General features: G+C 44.9%; 1 protein-coding gene and 1 long non-coding RNA gene across 2 annotated transcripts in view; both read left to right on the forward strand.

The window, feature by feature from the left end:
* Window positions 1–1006: 1006 nt before the first annotated feature.
* On the forward strand, window positions 1007–13933 carry LOC139051007 (uncharacterized). Its single transcript, XR_011509188.1, has 5 exons — window positions 1007–1192; window positions 2804–3009; window positions 6733–6845; window positions 12167–12268; window positions 13811–13933. It is a non-coding gene; the product is annotated as an uncharacterized lncRNA (long non-coding RNA).
* Window positions 13934–18962: 5029 nt separating this feature from the next.
* The window catches only part of LOC135898536 (uncharacterized), a 76850-nt gene continuing 76466 nt past the window's right edge, over window positions 18963–19346 (forward strand). Inside the window, exon 1 of the mRNA XM_065427541.2 lies at window positions 18963–19089. The gene's annotated coding sequence lies outside the window, so the exon portion shown is untranslated. The remainder of the gene's footprint in view (window positions 19090–19346) is intronic.

A 19346-nucleotide genomic window follows, 5' to 3' on the forward strand; every position in this document is an offset into this window, starting at 1 on the left:
GTCTCAATTGTAATGTCATAAAAGGGTATGAGAACACAACCACAGCGAGACTCTGATATTTCCCATCTTCTTGATGTGTTTGCACCTATGACATACAAATTTCGCGTGTGCCGCATTCGTTGGTTTTCAGAAGCACAACTGCCTCGATCATAAATGCCTTAGCACGCTTAATGTCTTTTGTGAAATTTCGCCAGTCCTCATAAAGCACTAAAGAGAAGCTTCGACAAAGATAAATAAGGTCATTCAATTATTTTCTTTGCTGAGCGTAGTATTTTTCTTTCCTTCGGTTTCAATTGTAATGTCATAAAAGGGTATGAGAACACAACCACAGTGAGACTCTGGTATTTCACATCTTCTTGAAGTGTTTGCACCTATGACATGCAAATTTCGCGTGTGCCGCATTCGTTAGTTTTCAGAAACACAAGTGCCTCGATCATAAATGCCTTAGCACGCTTAATGTCTTTTGTAAAATTTCGCCAGTCCTCATAAAACACTAAAGAGAAGCTTCGACAAAGGTAAATAAGGTCATTCAATTATTTTCTTTGCTGAGCGTAGCATTTTTCTTTCCTTCGGTCTCAATTGTAATGTCATAAAAGGGTATGAGAACACAACCACAGTGAGACTCTGATATTTCCCATCTTCTTGATGTGTTTGCACCTATGACATACAAGCTTCGCGTGTGCCGCATTCGTTGGTTTTCAGAAACACATGTGCCTCGATCATAAATGCCTTAGCACGCTTAATGTCTTTTGTGAAATTTCGCCAGTCCTCATAAAGCACTAAAGAGAAGCTTCGACAAAGATAAATAAGGTCATTCAATTATTTTCTTTGCTGAGCGTAGCATTTTTCTTTCCTTCGGTCTCAATTGTAATGTCATAAAAGGGTATGAGAACACAACCACAGTGAGACTCTGATATTTCCCATCTTCTTGATGTGTTTGCACCTATGACATACAAGCTTCGCGTGTGCCGCATTCGTTGATTTTCAGAATCACAAGTGCCTCGATCCTGAAGCTTCCACTTGCTGCCTCATCGTCGAAGTTGGTTTTAGTGACAAGATATATTTGTGCGTAGGACAAACGATGCTACTTTTAATGGTCATCCTTATTCACGGCCTCTTTAGTAAGGTAACGGTTGCATCGGAATCAGGTACGGAAAATGTATGCCTTCATGAAAAAATGGATGGATTTTCGGTGAGTAGTCTACCACTAATTATATATTTGAGACATTTGCCACACGATATTTGTCTAGATAAGGGCCTCACAAGTAATTGCAGCAGTATGAACTGATCCTTGTCTAATCATTTCGCTTCTGTCTTTTTTTCTCAGTTTTGTTTTTCAAGTAAAAAAATTCTATTGCAGAGAAGAGATGAAAGAAGTAGTTACAATGTTTCGGTTTCTTTTTAAAACCCACACGCACCACGGAGAAGCACTGTTTGACAAATTTATTAAAATCTTTATGTAAATACGATATCGATCATTGGTCACTGGAGCTGCATCTGTTAGACGACTAAATTAATATTCTTAGACGAATTAGTAAACGACTTTTATGCTAAGGCGCTGAAAGTTAGTCGAACGGTAGCACAAGAAAATTAGTGCTGAGCAGACTGTGGTGTCTGGTCCAGGAGAGTAAAACCTAAACTACTTGTTCATTGCAGCTTTGCCTCGGGTTTGCGAAATAAACTATGACTGCCCACAGTCGAACCACCGCAATAGGTTCCGCAACGCAGCACACAGGCTGGCAACAATTTTGGCGAATGTAATCCTGGTTAACGGATCAAGATCTCGCAATACTAACACAACCTTGGTGTACACTTGCAAAGAAATGCAAAACAGTTGATAGCTGGACGTGTTCGGAATTGATCAAATGTGTCCTTTTTTTCAAAGCTAAACTTGTTCCACACAGTCAAATTCGTGCACTGTATTTCTTTGCAAAATGTTTGACCACCGAATTCCATTACAGCGCAAGTCGATCCTTGTTGCATATTCTAACAAAACCTAGCGTAGATTGGGTGGTTCCTTCGCGTAACATGGTAGGGCAATATCCAAGCATTTTATTTGTCACCAACGTGGGCCATAGTAGTGGCCTAAAACTACAATAGTCAACTTGTCATTTCGGGGGTGAACTTAGAATGTAATGTCACTGAGAACGTATTCGTGCTTTTTGGTATTTCCTTAAGAGGCCGCTCCGCCATGTTCGGACTTAGTATATCAGCATGAAGGTGTCTGCACAAGGCCTGAAAAGTTCCGTGATGCCTCGATGGACCCCAACCGTCGTGGCGCTTCACACAATCATTTGAGATTTACCGCCGAAACATGCCGACCATGCATCGGAAGGTTGGTCGGTATCGTACCACTGGCCACTGGTCGGTGCTAAAAATTTACGGAGTACGGGCGACGAAGACCCATCCAAAACACTGAGAGAGCTTCCTTGAAAATGCTGGCCAATGTACACCATATATCGCCAAGAGGTGCAATACAACCACCGTCACATAAATATCTGTATATCTGCAGAAATATCATAAAAAAGAAAGCATTACGCAGCCATTAGTGCGACTAGACAAAAAAAGAATCAATGCTTGCGAAATGTTCTATGCAAAGCCATGTGTGCGTTTTTCGCACGCGTGTGTTGCACCGCGCCCGAAAGAAAGATATGAAACTAGGATCGCCACTTCTTGAATAGTTTTTCTCGGTGTTTGGGTTAGCATCACGCTTGATGTATGACAAAATGAAGACACGCTGCATGTAGAGTGCAGCAGCAATTTCCCGCAGGAAGCAATATGATCTTTTTATTTCCTCTTTCAGTTCTTTTCAGAAAACTTGACATATATTATGTTAAACAGAACCTACGATGTTCCCGGAGGGCTGAATACCTCTATGTGTGTAATGGCTCCTTTTGCACCGGTGAAACATGACGACCTACACAAAATGAGAAAGACTTTTACTTACCGAAATCTCAGCACCACGCACAAACTTGATTTCGAAGAACCACAGAAGGATATTTTTTTATGGTGAGTCTATCATTGCAGCCCGCAAACTCTCCCACATACGCTGTTTATTTAGTTTTCACATCTCCCCTCTTTATCAAATGTGTCTTCCTGATTGTGTGCCACTCGTTGTACGTAAGCCGCTTTTCCAACCAAGAGCCGCCAAACTGGAAAGAAAAAGGAGAACAATTTTACCTTCCGCATCATGAGTGTCCTGCTCTGCTTTCGGCTTAATGGCGAGTCCATTAAGACACACTGGTGGGCTAGTTGGTTAATCATGATGAAATATGGCAGCGAACTTTGAAATAGGGCCGGTACACAGGCAGACAACCCAGAGTGAAACCAGTACCTTTTACATGGCTCGTGTTTGTTCTCTGTGCGCTACGTGCTTGCTTCTAAGTGCACTGCCATATTCCATCATGAAACTAAAATTATCCGCCGATACAGAGCGTGTCTTAGCTTTCACGCTACAATTTTTTATAGAGGCAAGTCAAGTGCAAACCATGTGTAGAGGTCTACTTTAAGAAGCCTCAGGCCATTTTCTATTGCACCATCTTGAACAAATCGTCGTGAGGGCACATTCTCATTCTGAAATTTTTGTCCTCCTATAAAGACAAAATGAAAATTGCATAACTACTATACCTTGAACTTTTGTTTCTGCGGCGATGTACATGTTGTAGCCAGACGCGACAAACAGCGAACATAAAAAAAATCGGCACTTAGCAACTAGAACATGCTTTTGGGGCAGCCATTTTCTTCGAAGTATTTGAAGCACGCTGGCGTCGTTACGTACCTCAGTTGCAGTTGACGGGTCGAAATGGCGACGAATAGGTGGAAAGGCGTGAACATGAAGCAGCGTAGCAAACACGGAGTCCCATGCAGGGGACCAGGAGGAGAGGTCAGCGTCACCGCGTAGAAGCTGTGTCAATGACGCTATGATCGATGCGAAATTCCGAACAAAGCACCGGAATTATGAGCATAGGCCCACAAAGCTTCGACGTTCTTTTATGGTGTTAGGCTGCGGAAAATCAGCGACTGCTCGAAGTTTTGCCGAATCGGGTAGAACGCCGGGCTTGGGCACAACGTGGCCAAAGAAGGTCAGCTCTCGCGCAGCGAAGCGGCACTTCTTGAGGTTAAGTTGAATGCCCGATTTCGCTAGATAGGTCAAAACATGTCTGAGACGAAGCAGGTGAGTCGGAAAAGCTGGCGAGAAAACCACGACATCGTCGAGGGAACGCACACACATAGATCACTTGAGGCCACGCAGCGTGTTGTCCATGAGTCGTCCAAACGAGGCAGGGTTGTTGCAAAGCCCGAAAGGATTCACGTTAAACTCATACAAGCCGTCAGGCATAACGAATGCGGTTTTCTGGCGATCGGCCGCAGCCATCGGCACTTGCCAGTACTTTGAACGCAAGTCGAGAGGCGATAATAATTCTGCTCCCTGAAGACTGTCGAGGGCATCGCCGATGCCCGGCAAAGGATATGCGTCTTTGCGTGCTACCTTATTAAACCGACGGTAGTCGGCGCAAAAGCGAACAGACCAGTCCTTCTTGCGAACGAGAACGACAGGTGATGGCCAGGGACTGTGCTCAAGTTGAATAACGCCCCGCCGAGCGTATCTTCGACTTGGGCGTTAATGACACGACGCTTTTCGGCAGAGTCGCGGTATGGTCGTTTACGTAACGGCTGATGTGAACCGGTGTCAATCTAGTAGGTAAAGGCAAGGCGTAGAAGACCAGGACTTAGGAAGAAGAACACAAACGACAAGACGGGCGCCACTCGAGACAGGCAAGCTGAGACGGCGATCAAGTTGACGCACAAAATAGCAGGATCGGTGCGAAAGCTTTGATGAAAGAGAGGGCCCAATGTAGAAGAAATATGCTCACGTAAAACTCTTGCTTGGGCTAGTTGGTTGATGCTTGAAGTAGGTAAAGGCAAGGCGCAGAAGACCAGGACTTAGGAAGAAGAACACAAATGACAAGACGGACGCCACTCGAGACTGGCAAGCTGGGACGGTGATCAAGTTGATGCACAAAATGGCAGGATCGGTGGTCACCTTGTGAAGTGAGCGGCACTGTTTCACGGTTATCACAGAAATTGCTATACCGGTATGCACAACAGCGAATGCAGGAACACCTTATTCAGAAATTTCGACCGCGTTAGCAGGACAGGCACAAGAGCGCGAGTTCATGACTGACGATAAACAGTTAACAAGCGTGTGTAATTTGAGATGCATGCCTCTAAGTTCAACGACTATTTGGCTTCGGGCGCAGCACTGAAGCGTCTTTAAGCAAAGCAGAAGGCAGCAATGGACGCATTGTATAAAAACTGAAGAGTGCCGTAAATAAATGTGCTGTGGGAAGCCTCGACGGAGCTCACTCTACAACATATCGCATGTGGAATATCGCAGCTTAAAAGAGGGAGCCGCTGCACTTCAGTCAATCAAATGTCACAGAATGAGAAACGTTGGAACTGGTTAGGTACGTGGGGAAAAATGATAGCATCAAAAAACAACGAAGAAAGAAATGCAAGTGTCACCAAGATGTCCCAGGGGCCATTAGCACCCAATAGGAAAGTCAATGTTGAATTTACTTTGCAGATTGTCCTCAAGCAACAAACACAAGACAAGATGCCTCAAATGCCATGAATTTCTTTAGGCGTGATGAAAACAATGCACATGAGAAACACTGCTGGAAACCCAAGGAATAATATTTGCAGACTCGTTTTAAGGAAACGGAACGAAGGCATCTATCTCTAGCACAAAACAATGCCTATTGAAATGTTTTCACACTGAAAAAAAACGTCGGGGTTGGCCAGCGAGCCATGATCGCATTTTATAGGAGCTCGTAAAACAGTTGGTATTGCCGAAATGGCGACTACAACGTGTGTCCTTTAATAAATGCGGATGTACAAGTTTCTTCGAGTGCTCGCCCTCGTCAGATGTACCACAGGGAAAGCGCTCTTCTCTGATCACATATGACGACACAATGAACAACGACACCTTTTTACTAAATGAGCAGCCTTTACGTCAAAATAAAGATTCTTCTGGCTGAAGCTTTCCTTCTCAAATTTTGCATTTAGATTCGGTATCTGGTGAAATCGCAACAGGCTAGAAGACCTCAAGTAATACAAGAGGAAAAATAAGTTCAAAACTGATCTGAAATATCTTCCCTTAGTATACAACCATGTTATATGACTATTAACCAAGCATAAACAATTGAGCGGTTCGTTGTGTTCATCGGTGAATGTAGGGAAAAAACATCTCTATGTGAGACATTTAGACTATAAGCCATCTACATCGGAGCCAATGCTTATATATTTTTGCACACGAATGCGTTTTATTATCAACACGAGAGCTTTGACAGCTAATCCCTTTAACCCTACCGCACCTTAGAAAATTTCGCGTTTTTTCAACTCTACGTTTCTATTTGGTTCGTGATCAGCGCCATAATATAACGTTTCTTATCATTGGCTTAGGCGGAAATGGATTTCGTCTGAAGTATCAAAGGATAAGAAACTTCTTTTGTAACTCTATCCGCTGAGTGAGTATTAACTCAAGTGGGTGCATAAAAGACAGTTTTACAACAAACTTCTATATTGAAGTCACGACTGCCTAATTCAAAAGTTATGCGTGGTTTCTTCTTGATCGTTCTATGCGCAAAATAATATGTAGGCTACAATTTTCGTCTTTTTAGGCGCTGGTAATATGAATGCTGCAAATGAAATTCATACTTTGTTTTTCAGGCCTGTCGCCAAGTTCTATATGCAATTTTATAATGCTTCTGCTTCGTTCGATTCGCAAAAACGTTTGGACACAGATGAGCGCTTCAACTACGTGAATTCGACTTTTGCATACGGTAAGTATGTTTTGAGCCTCCTATAATTGGATGTCAGGCGTGGTTGGAAAGTTTCATCGTGGTCGTGTCGCAATGCTCTCTACAAGGTGGGTGTTGAGATCATCCAACTTCCTCCTGCCTGAGATATTGAAGTGTACCGAAAATATACGCCCGCTTCGCCGCGAATGCTTTTCTCGTTGCTGGTGTGTCATTTGATAGTATAACCTAGTTCGAGTAACGTTCACGAATTATGCTCGCTGCATTTTGTTAAAACATATGTACAGGACTCTTTTATAAATTCTACCTTTATTACATGACATCTGTTGCTCTACGAAACTGCTCTTACAACCATACTATGGTGCAATTTTCACGCCAATCCCGACACCAGAACTTTCATTGCGATATTAATAATATGGACAGTCCCGGCGCATTAATGCCGTCGCCGTCGTTGTGAGGTTCCGTATGAGATAAAGCGTATCTGGGCGAGCCGGCGAACACGGTTCGATCTGACGCGCGCGCGCGAGAAATGTAGCCCTCTGATGCGGCGCGCGAGGCAGGGGGAGAGTTCAGAGAGCAATGGCGTTCATCTCCGGCGGCTGCTACGGTGCCTAGATGTCCTCCTCGGCCGCCGCTCCTTAAAGAGTGCAGACAGCAGCGGCGTCTACTAAGGCGTTGGCCACACGAGTCTACTGTGGAGGCCGCAGTAGACGCGTTGGCGGACGCCATAGGAATGCGTTGGCAGCGCTCGCGTTCCTTGAAAGCGGTCTGCGACGTGGCCGGAGTGCGCGCTCGCGCGGGCCTCATCTTCAAAGCCATCTCCGATGTTTGCACATTGTGTGTAGTGCCGCTAGCTTCGTATGCGCTCTGCTTTCGACGTTTTGTACGCGTTGAAGCGACAGATGCGTGGAGGCCAATTGGCCCACGGCGGCTGCCTCAATTCCTAACTCCAGTGCTTTGACAGACAGTTTCTGCTGTCATCGAGCAATGTGTGTTCATTCTTACCTGCGCGTGCGTGACACCATGCTGGTTAATTTATCTAAAGAACGTTGACGGGCTTGTTGATTTGAATCCATGACAGAATATGTAAGCGCGACTGAACAAGGATGTAGGAAGAAGAAGACACAGAAACACAGCGCTGTCTGCGTGTGTCTGTATCTTTCTACGTCCTCGTTGACTCATATTCTATCATTGTGCATTTAGTTAGCAAGCGAATGTTTACAAGTTCATACGGCAGATAAAACTATATCTTTACTTCATACAACTATCTACTAATTTGCTATCGCAAGCGGTGCTCCGCGTTTCCGGTGCAACAGCGATTTTTTTTTATTTCCGCTCCATTTAGTGTTGCTTGTATAGTTCTGAACTTGAGGAGCTCACTTACAAACAATGTCTCTAAAAATTGTATCTTGCATATATGCACAGACTCCCCATAATTTAGGCTTTTTTTAGGATATAACTCTCCGCAATTTGAAGGATGCTGTACGGTGTCAAACATATTCACTTGATCTGCCTAGAATGGGGTATTCTTATCGTCTTATGTGCTGGTTCTAGGTACGATGTGATCAAAGCGTAAGCACCGTTAATACTGCGAAGCTAGACGTGTTAGGCAACTAGCGCTCTATTTTGCGAGGGTTGTTAGCCTTATTTTTAATGCAATTAGCACTCTTTTGCTTACTTTAGGCACTATGAGCCTATCTATTCCTGTCTATCTATTTTACTTCTTACGTGGTCCCAGTGGAACCAATTGTGTGCTAGCCACTGCCACTAGTTATTTGCTCATGGTTAGGATGCCGTCGTGGTATTTCCATTGTCCACATTCTATCTTCGTTAATTGACTTTCGCAATGCCATCGCCTTCCCACCTTCTACGCAGTCTCATAGGCCCAAGCTGTATAGTAGTTTGGCTAAAAGCGCCATGCCATCGTCACCACTCCATCGTCCTCATACAGTAGCCATGCATTGGTCGTCGTTGTGGCACCTTCGTGGTCGTTCTATTGTCGCCACTCTAGCTTCGTCGTTATATCCCCGATATGCCAACGTCGTCAAAACGTTGCCGTGATGCGATTGTCATTAAACAGTTGTCCTCAGCCGCTCGTCTCACTACTATCACCTTGATGCCGTTGTATTGCCATCGTCGTCACAGCGACACAGTCACACGGTAGTCGTCACGTATTAGTTGTCATAACATCGTCCCGGTCGCCGTGGTCATTTTGTCATTGCAACTCTTAACCTCGTTATCTGACTATCGTCGTGCTGTCGGCTTCCCACCATAGTCGTCACACAGCCGTCGTTATAACGCTGTGGTCTTACGATAATCACCACTTCAGAAACCTTATTCCATTATCGCCGTAGTCGTCGTGTCCCTTCTTCGTTCCATTGATATCACTCCTCTTTCGTCGTTCTTCCGTAATAATGCTGTCAATATTCATTCATGAGTATGCATTCCACGATCAATCGTGATGACAGTCGTAGTCTTGTATGCGCTGTCATAACGTCGTCTTCGCGCTATTATTCCCGTTCTAGTGTCATTTATTGCAGTTCCTGTACTGGCTGTCCTCCTACCGTTGTTCTCGCCCCATGACCGTCATAATCTTTGTGACACAGTTGCCATCTCGTCATCATCATGCACTCGTCGACATACATTTCTCCTCGAGCTAGCGTCGGCACGCTGTGGTTCCTATACCATCGCCATCATTTCAGAACTATCATTTCGTTAATGTCGCGCCATGGTAATCAGGTTGCATTTGTTGTTCAGTGCGTGGGATTTCTTCGTATTCCATCGTCATCACAGCGTCTTAGTCATATATTCCTCTTCATGTTGGCATGTAGACAGCCAGCCTTGCAAGCGAGTTTCATAGCGAAAATGGATGGTACTGGAAGCAGTGTATGTTGCATACAGCCAAAGCCATGAAAGTCCCAGAATGGCTACAACACATTCACAATAAACGTGTCTTCAGCAGTTCTCTGTATTGCTGCATCGCTTGAATGCTAATAGAATTACCGTTGGCAGTCATCGGGAAACGTGTTCTGCCTGAATAAATTGAATGCCTCATTATAAACTTGGTGTGACCCACGCATACACAATAGCTAAATTGTTGGCTCTCGTACATAACCTTCTTTGTCGCTCCCAACCGCGCTTTTGATAGCATTCATAGTTGACGCAGAATGAATGCTTACGGCAGGGCAATGAAGGAAAAAAGACGCCGATAATACCTCTGCCAAGTCAATAAATATATGCCAAGTTCGGCGAGAAGAGAATTCTAAACTGGGAATAAGCTAACATCAGACCGACGCATAGTGTTTGTAGAAACAACACCGTATGCCAGTCTACGACCAGATAATCTCACGCATGTGGGACGTAAACTACTTGCGTTGTCTCGTCGTACTCAGATTTCTCGCTGTCCTGATATATTGGGTACGCTGCTAAGAACGGGTGGTGCCTTTGAGGCTGATATACTGCACTTTAAACCAAACTGTTTTTTTTTCATATTTCATGTGTCTCAAATCCTCTGTGTCGGCGAGGTCGTCTCTTTTCGAAAAATGTATTGATTTATTCGGAATAGCTCACAGGTACACTAAAGGGTATTGAGTAAGGCCAGTTACAGTGTGTACAGAAAAGAAAAAAAATGTAGCATCACATACAAGAAAAAAGTTACAAGAGAAAGGTTACAAGTAGTATAACAGAACATCATTATACAGTGTTATCAAAGAGGGTAATCAGGTTATCACGAAACGTTTGGCGGTTAGACATGGATGCGATGTGGTCCGCAAGACTGTTCGAATGTGAAATAGTGCGAGGCAGTGATGATGAGTGAAATGATGAGTGAAGTGATGAGGGAAGTGATGAGTGAGGCTGAGTGACGCCGCCGTGACATTGCGCACAGGTGCATGAATCGGCAGACTGTGAGATGTATTGACATGAATGTACCTGTGAAATAGACAGAGGAGAGGTATCATGCGGCGAGTTTCTAACGACTGATGTGAAATTTCTTTTTTTTTTCCTGAATGATGCTAGAAAGATAGTCACACTTACGGGAGATCAATCTGGCTACTCTATTCTCAACAGGTTGCAACATGCTGATAAAGTACTCCTGATATGGTGACCATGTGAATGAAGCAGATTTTAGTTGCGGACGAACCTACGTTAAATATGCTTATTTTCGTATATTATAAGGTGTGTTGCGCAAATTTATACGCAGGTAACCAAGGGCTTTAGAAGCTTTAGAACACATTACTGATATGTGTGGGCTCTGGAAAGAAAATATGTAAGGCGGACGCCAAATAGTTATATGATGTGGGACTACAAATTATGGTATGGATAATTAAATAGTGAAACACCATTAGTGTTAATGCATTGGGGACTAAACAAAATTAACTTGCATTTAGTGGGGTTAAGGGACATCTGTCATGCCTTGCAGGAGCTATAAATGAGATCAAAGTCATTTTGGTGAGTAGAATAGTCATTGAAACGTTTAATGCTGCGGTAGATGGTGCTGTCGTCAGGAAACAACCTAATTAAGTATGATAGATTGCAGGGTAAGTCAATAATGTATATTAAAAAGAGTAATGTATTGCGGACGCTAACTTGAGGGGCACTCGACGTGACGTAGCAAAGGTTAGATGAAAAGTTTTTCACTACTGTAAGTTGTTGACGCATAGACAAGAATTCACAAACTGAGGTAGTGGTAATGAATCTAAGCAAAGGGCAGAAAACTTTAAAATAAAACGGCAATGAGGTACAGTACAGAAAGCTTTACAAAAATCAAGAAGGAGGCAGTCAATCTGGTCATCTGTGTTCATGTTAAAGTGAAGGAATGTCGTTCATTTAAATACCTGTGAGTCGCATGCTTAGCGTTTGCTGTAACCATGCTGATTAAATAAGAAAAAGTTGCTTGATTCAACGTGAGAGTATATAAAAAAAGCCTTAATCTGCTCAAGTAGTTTGCAGCATGTGCACGTTAGTGAAAAAAGGCCAATAATTACCAGGTGAATGCCTGTCACAAGATACAAAAAGGGAATGACATTAGCTATCTTCCTGTCCTGAGGTTGTTCACCAAATGATAACAAATGGGTGAAAATGAGACACATAATTCGACTAGAAATATCCGTAATAATCTTTAGTATTTGCCTGTGTACGAAACCTATGTGTGCGTTTGTATTGCAACTCAGCCCTTGAGTTACCACTGTTCTTATAGAAAGTGCATCTACTAAAACCAGAAAGAAATTTCATGTGTCATTCCCTCTTTACGGAAAGCTTCGCTTATCCGTCTTTGACATGCCTAAAGAGAAATCTATGTCAATGTGCGCATAATATGTCTATTCTGTATAAATTCATCTATATAGAGGCATTTGGATATCATCTCGAGTCCCCCGATTGGATATTTTGGTACTGCGACCAAAATTGTTCCGTTGTAAAAGTCATGTCTGAGTCCTCCAGTGAAAGTGGTAAGTTTCAAATTAGGCCGCATTTTTTCGCTGTATGCTGTGGTAAGTCTGGTAGAATTTGGGCAATAATAAACGAATATTTTTTTCTGTAAGCATGTTTCACATCTAAGAGGCAATAATTACTGATAAATTATCAATGGTCGCTGCACTTGAGATTCTCGACGGCAAATATCTACTTATGCTTGCAAATCATAAGGTTTTAACACGTGAAGCTTCTGAAGCAATTAAACTTGATAATTGCTCTTGTACTTCGAAAGGAGTAAACTGTTATTTAAATATGAACGTTACCAGCACACCTCACTGCTCTGAATAGCAGATGCAGACCGTACAGAACACCGACACAGCAGGAATGAGGAACGTATTGGCAGGTACCATTTTATATTAACAATGGGCGCTTTGCCACAGAGTTGTTCTATTCTGACCATATTCCAATCTTCTGAACTTAAAATAACATAACTACTAGTGGAAGCATCAGCTCTAACCTTCTACGTTGTTTCCAAAGCCCTATTAAAACTCTCCTTGCGATCACACGAAGTAACATTGGCTTGGTGAAAAAGTGAAAAGCATTGTCTGCTGTGGCAGGTTTTACAGCGAAGTTGTCTATGGCTATGATAACGGGATTTCTTCGTGGCTTAACGTCGATAGAAAACTGTCACCATGTGTGGCTCATACCCCCAAATGCAATGGCTCGTATGCCCGTAAGGCAGAGGCTACAAGCACTCAGCAAAGTTAAGCAAACAGTGCGTACATTGTCTGTAATCACGCATGCAACATTCAGAGCTTCACACATTTCAATGAAGAACAAGCTGAAAACAAGCATCCGAACCACATGACTGACAATAAGGCACTCCTGCCCCTGCATGCAATGCGAAGCACGAAGCGTTAATTGCATACATTTCCCGCTACACAATACTGTTGCGCAGGCTGCCACGGCGACGGCAGCTTGATTGCAGCACACGAAGCAGGGAGTGACATAAATACACTTTCGTAGTTTAAAGAAGAAAGCGCCTACGACCTGATTTGTGTTGTAACAGTGCTATGGGAAGGTGACGTATAACAAAGACTCCTTAAGTGCAGCGTGCACAAGAGGCGCGGCGAATTGCTATTCTGTCTGATTCAGCGCCGTCGTGGGTGGCAGAATACTGGGTGGGGCGATGAAATTAGGAAATTCGCGGTTGCCAGGTGGTATTGGTTCGCGCAGCACGGGGGTAATTGGAAATCGAAGGCAGAGGCCTTCATCCTGCAGCAGAGATGAAAGAGGCTGATGATTATAGTGATGATGATGATGATGATGCATTAGTGTATAAATGCATTCTTTGCAATGTTATGTATTCTTTTTTGTTAAGAGAGCGGCTTCATTTCGGTGCCAAGTTGTATATAAACAATCAAATATTATTTTGGTGATAAACAACCCTATAGTATAAAGTGTGAAACCTAGGCTCTGCAGTAAATTACATTTCCGCCGACCTGTTTATGAGGATATTACCTGTTTATTAGGATATTACTTAACTTCAGGATTACTGTCTTTTGTTTTTACTTCAGGTCCAACTGGCAAGGAAAACCCCAAGCGCAAGCCGCACTGTGAATTGTGGATTAGAGTACCGATGGGTGCAACTTCGCAGGACATAGAGCATTCACAAAACTGGACCAGCTGTACTGAGTTTCTCTTAAGCGAATGCAACAACCACCTGATTTATCCAGTGTACAGCAGTGAAATGTGCAGCTGAACAAGGATACATGCGCCATAAACAAATTTGAAACATTGTTTACTGTTTAACCCACCACCAGTGAAAGTGATAAATAAATGTACTGAAGTCGAAAACAACACCGCACCACATAAAAAAGCGATACTTTGTCACGCCGATACCTAGTCAACGTTATTTGATTATTCGGCATATAACCTCGCCACAATGTATGTGACCCTGTTGCGATTGGCAGAATACTACACAGGACCGTGACGCACAAAACCGTGTAGGCTACTGATCGAAGGTAACGCAAATGGAAGCGAATAAGTGCCTGCCTCAAAAGTCACGTTTTATGCTTGACGAGATTTCTTATGTCACAATATTTCTGTGTAACGCAACAAAAAAATTATGGGGTTTTACGTGCCAAAACCACTTTCTGATTATGAGGCACGCCGTAGTGGAGGACCCCGGAAATTTTGACTACCTGGGGTTCTTTAACGTGCACCTAAATCTAAGCACACGGGTGTTTTCGCATTTCGCCCCCATCGAAATGCGGCCGCCAAGGCCGGGATTCGATCCCGCGACCTCGTGCTCAGCAGCCCAACACCATAGCCACTGAGCAACCATGGCGGGTGTGTAACGCAACAGTACAGCTTGATACGCTGCCAGTCGTACCAATCGTAAGCGTGAAGTGAGACTGGCGTAGCGTTACTGAGTGCCAGGCTTGGTGCCATTACGCTTCATCGATCAAAAGTTGACTATTTAATAGAAGGCTCCAGAGTGCCACTGACCAGCACCACAGCGCAACCAGTCAGATGGCCAGCGTTCGGCGCCCTTTGGCACGACTGGCATAGGAATAGAACATGCCCTATCTCACGCCAGAACCGCTTATGCATGGTGCCTCGCTCCCTGCTTGGACGACCCAAAGCATGAGGGCGACTGTGCAGCTGCAGTGAAATGAAGAGAACTGAGCCAGCACCTTCGCTAAAAAAGCCCCTGATTGCCGTGTACCTCTGTGTTGGCGTTCAGTCTTCCACGGTAACACCTTTTTTAGCCAGTGGCTCGCGCTCTTCCGTATTATGTCGGCACTCGATGCCACAGATCGGCTGACCAGTTGGGAAATCGTGTCACCGAGAGGCATTTTTGTCAAACTGTGACGACACCAAGTTGTCGCAGTGTGGCAGGCAATCGTGCCAATGACACTGACATGATTCTGCCGGCCATATTAGAATGAGTGTCGCACCACCACGCACCTAATGGTGCAATTGTCCTTCTATTTATTTTTATTCTATAGAAAACTGCATCGAAACCTACTTCGCAAGTTTAAACGCACCGTTTCTGGAACAATCTGGAAAATACCGATAATTAGGAATAAATTATCAGTATGAGTATAGCGAACAACTGCAGCTTTCGTTCTGCCACATCTTGCAAATTGAGCAAGCTAGTCATCATACCGCCTTCGTCGTTCCACCGACGCAAATTTTTCTTCGTCATTGTATTTTGATCACACTGTCGTCATTCAACCGGGATTACACGCCGCCCATCTGGCGCACTCACAGTCAGACAGTCGCTACCAAGCCTCAATTGTCAGGCGATCGTCATCGTAATGCGGTCGCAGTTGCTCCATCATCGTCACTCCAGCTTCATCATCCGGCTCCCGTCACGCCATCGTAGTCGTACAGGTTTCGTCAAGCAGTCGTTGTTACGCAATCGTCATCATACACATGTCGCTTTTCATGCCGTTGTCGGCATGCCGCCTGAGTCGTTCCATTGTTATCATTGTAACCTTGACATCTGACTCTCGTTATGCTGTCGTCATCGTAACGTTATCATCATGTCATCTTTATCACTCTATTGTTTCACCATCGTCATCACGTGACTGTCATCATCTTCGCCACCTTCGCCAATCCATCAACGCCATTCCTTGTTCGTCATTCTGTCGTTACCAGGCTATCGCAATTCAATGACGATTAAGTCGTTGTTATCATGCCAGCCTTGTCAATGTGTCGCCGTCACAGAGACGCTATCCAGCGTCCGTTGTCATGTCTTCGTCGGCATGCTATCTTGGTCGAGTCAACGTCATCATTTTAGAGTCTCCGTCCAGCTGCCATCGTACAGCCGCCGTTGTCACGTTGTCGTTGTTATAACATCGTCATAATTAAGGAACCGACATCTCATTGACGTGGTGCTCTCGCCGTTATACGCCTCCGTCGTTCGATCGATATCATTCCTTCTTCATTCTTCTATCCTCACTGCATCGGCGTCATACAGTCGTGATCATCACACCGCGCTTGTGGGCTACCTTGGCAAGCATATCCCACATCGAAGCAGGACGATATCTGAGTACGTTGCACATAACCTAAGCTACGAAAGCGTGAATTACCAGCACCCGTGATAAATGAAGGGCAGTTTATGAATGGGGTCTGTCGCTACGTTGCTCGATCGGTATTGGCATTAGCGCTGATAGTCATCGTGAGATGACTATCGTGATATTTTGACGCAATGTTTTTGGTAATGATTCATCGCCTAAACCGCCTTTATTTTCTCAGCGATGCCCTTGTCATGCGGTGGCCTCAGGGCTTCTACTCTGGGCGCGTACCCGGACGGTTTATCTTGTTCCACCGCCATAGCTGTATAAACCCGTACCTCAGGCACAACGTGCATCCCGTAAAAGGAAAAGAAAAACTACAGATTACTGGTTGAAACACAACAAAATGTAGCTGCTATCTTTTGAACTTACATTGTCTCCTTGTTTAAATTAATGACTAATTTTATTTCAACAATTCGCATCTGTGTTCAATGTCGCGTTGCCGTCTGTTTACTAATATTGGACACCGAGCACGCCACTGTACGCCGTCGCTAAGCGAAAACTGTTCTGAAAGTTTTCTTCAAGCCCGCCACGATGAAGGGGTTCACTTCTGAGCCAAATAACAAATTTTGTTGAAATTTTCTGTCATCACGAACACAATAAATCTTAAAATACATCACGGTGGCCAAAAGGAAGAACAAAACTTGTCGTCATGTTGAGCAGCTCAGCTTTTGCAACTTTGTCGGCGACGCGGATTGACTCGCCAAGGAACACCTTAAATGTGCCCCATGGGGTTGGGCGTCTCAACCGTTTAGAGGACAAGCTGCACCCCGAAACAAAGGCATGGGAGCTTCGCCGAAGGGCTCTGTGTGTGCACAAGGCCGTTGAAACGCCAGTGCGCTTCCAAAGGCAACGCTGCCGTAAGAACGCTCGTCAAATGATTTGCTCTTGTTCCCTAGCGAACTGGCACAACAACAAGAACAAATAATTCCACGAGCATTCTTAAGGCAGCGTTTGCCTTTGATCTGTGGGTGCGCGCACAAGGACTTTTCTTGTCGTCCTTCTTTATTAACGCGGCAGCGTTAAGGAGATCGTGTCGCAGAAAAGCCGGTGTCGTCGGCGTCGGTGTTGGTGTCGGCGTTGGCGGCGTTGGCCGTGAGCGATAAATCCCAGCAGGCACTTCATGAATAAAAACAACTTGCAAGATGACCAACTTGCTACGACCAAGATGTCCAAACCCAGGCCGTCCAGCAGATCTCGGCGGCCCTCGAAAGGCAACGACCGAGCGAAACTGGAGGGAGGCTGCCACCCCAAAGGAGGGGCAGGCGCGGTAGACCAAAGGGAATAGTGCGGCCGCGGCCGAAGTAGAAGCGCCACATGCCGCGAAGACGTCATGGCCGCGTCACGGTAACGCCTCCCTAACAGGGGAACGCTAACCGTTCTGCAGGTGTTCACAACAAAGTTTCGTCACTCACTCACTCACTTGCAAGATGGGCTGGGTAGGAACCGAACCAGGGTCTCCGGAGTGTGAGACGGAGACGCTACCACTGAGCCACGAGTTCGATGCTTCAAAGCGGTACAAAAGCGCCTCTAGTGAATGCGGTGTTGCCTTAGAAACGAGTTGTTTCTAACCACCGTATTCAGAAATGCAACTTAAACTGAAGCCCATGCTTGGCTTGATCCGAGTGACGCCTATCGGGAACGCGCCGAAGGAAACGCAGTGAGCGTCTTTGGGCAGGTTAACGCCAGGCGTCATCTAAATCAAGTCAAGCATGTGCTTCGACTTAAGTTGTATATCTGCATACGGGGGTAAGGCTCAGGCGTGCGTCGCTTGCTCAGGCGCACATTTCATTGCCGCGCCGAACGCTGCGTTGCTCGACGCTCACCGCGTCCGATGCGGGGCGCGTAGTCGCTGCGCCGTAGCCCATTGTCTTACACCGCTTGGCGGGTCGACGAGAACGCTATCGCGTTCCACTCTTGAAGGCGAAGCTTAAGCGTCCTCGAATTTTTTCTCCCCGTTTCCTTCTACACACGCGAAGTCTCTGACACGGTGCCACCATGACTAAGCTACCCATCTTTCGTTCGTTGTCTCTCTCGATCCTTTCACAAGGCAAGACGCGCGAAAGCCAAATGCTTGCGTTTGTATCGGCATCCCTGCCTAACGAATTCCTTACTGATCGCGTGAAATGCCTTTCCATTGAATAAGACACGCAAGATAGGCACGCACTCTATCGAATTACACATTTTCCCGAGGCGTCCGCTATTGGCGTTAGCCACAGTGGTGCATCCCACTTGGTGAGAAATTTCGTTTTGCTTCAAAAGTGATTGCTGAGCTTATTCGACATTACCCCTTGCTTTTGATTTTTTTTTCATAATCCCGCAAGAATTAGGTGTCTTATTTCACCTGCCTTCAAGTAATCATGTATATTTGTTTTGTTTTGTTTTACCTTCGAATTCTTTCTTTTCTTCTATATAATAGACCGACTGCAAAAACTATGTTCTTCACTTTCAGTTTTTTCTATTGTTAAATAAATATTGATAATAATTAATGGGAACTATCAATCATTTCCGCCTTTATTCGTTACAGTAGTTTTACTTCCTCTGTCCCTACCTGGCTTGATATTCTTATACCGCGCGCACTTCGCCAATCTCGCGCTGTGGGTATGTGTCATTCCAGGATGTCATCATCATCCTCTCTCCGGAGCCGTTGAGACACGTGCGCAGGCATTCGTTTATCTCGCGCTTAACCTAGCTAGGTGCTTGACTTCCCGGCCTAGACCCACCCGCCCAGTCGACGTCCTTAAAGGAGTCGTTCAGTGGATACCTGAGTGAGTACTCGATTGTCGCCTTCATCGCTGGCTATCCTCGCGTTGTCCGTTGCCTGTATTTGAATTGTGTTCACGCGGCCGCACCTTAACTGCACTGATCTGTTTCAGCGGCCACTTGAGTGTCGCAGCTCTCAGCGCATACGGGAGCCAGTCCTCAGCCCCGTGATAAATTGTTGACGTCAGCCCACTTTTGCTAGCTTAATGACTTCTTCTTAGTTTGTGGATAAAATTAGCTCCGGGATAGCCCTTGAAGTATG

The sequence above is a fragment of the Dermacentor albipictus genome, chromosome 10 (genome assembly GCF_038994185.2).
Source record: "Dermacentor albipictus isolate Rhodes 1998 colony chromosome 10, USDA_Dalb.pri_finalv2, whole genome shotgun sequence".
NCBI classification, from domain to species: domain Eukaryota; kingdom Metazoa; phylum Arthropoda; class Arachnida; order Ixodida; family Ixodidae; genus Dermacentor; species Dermacentor albipictus.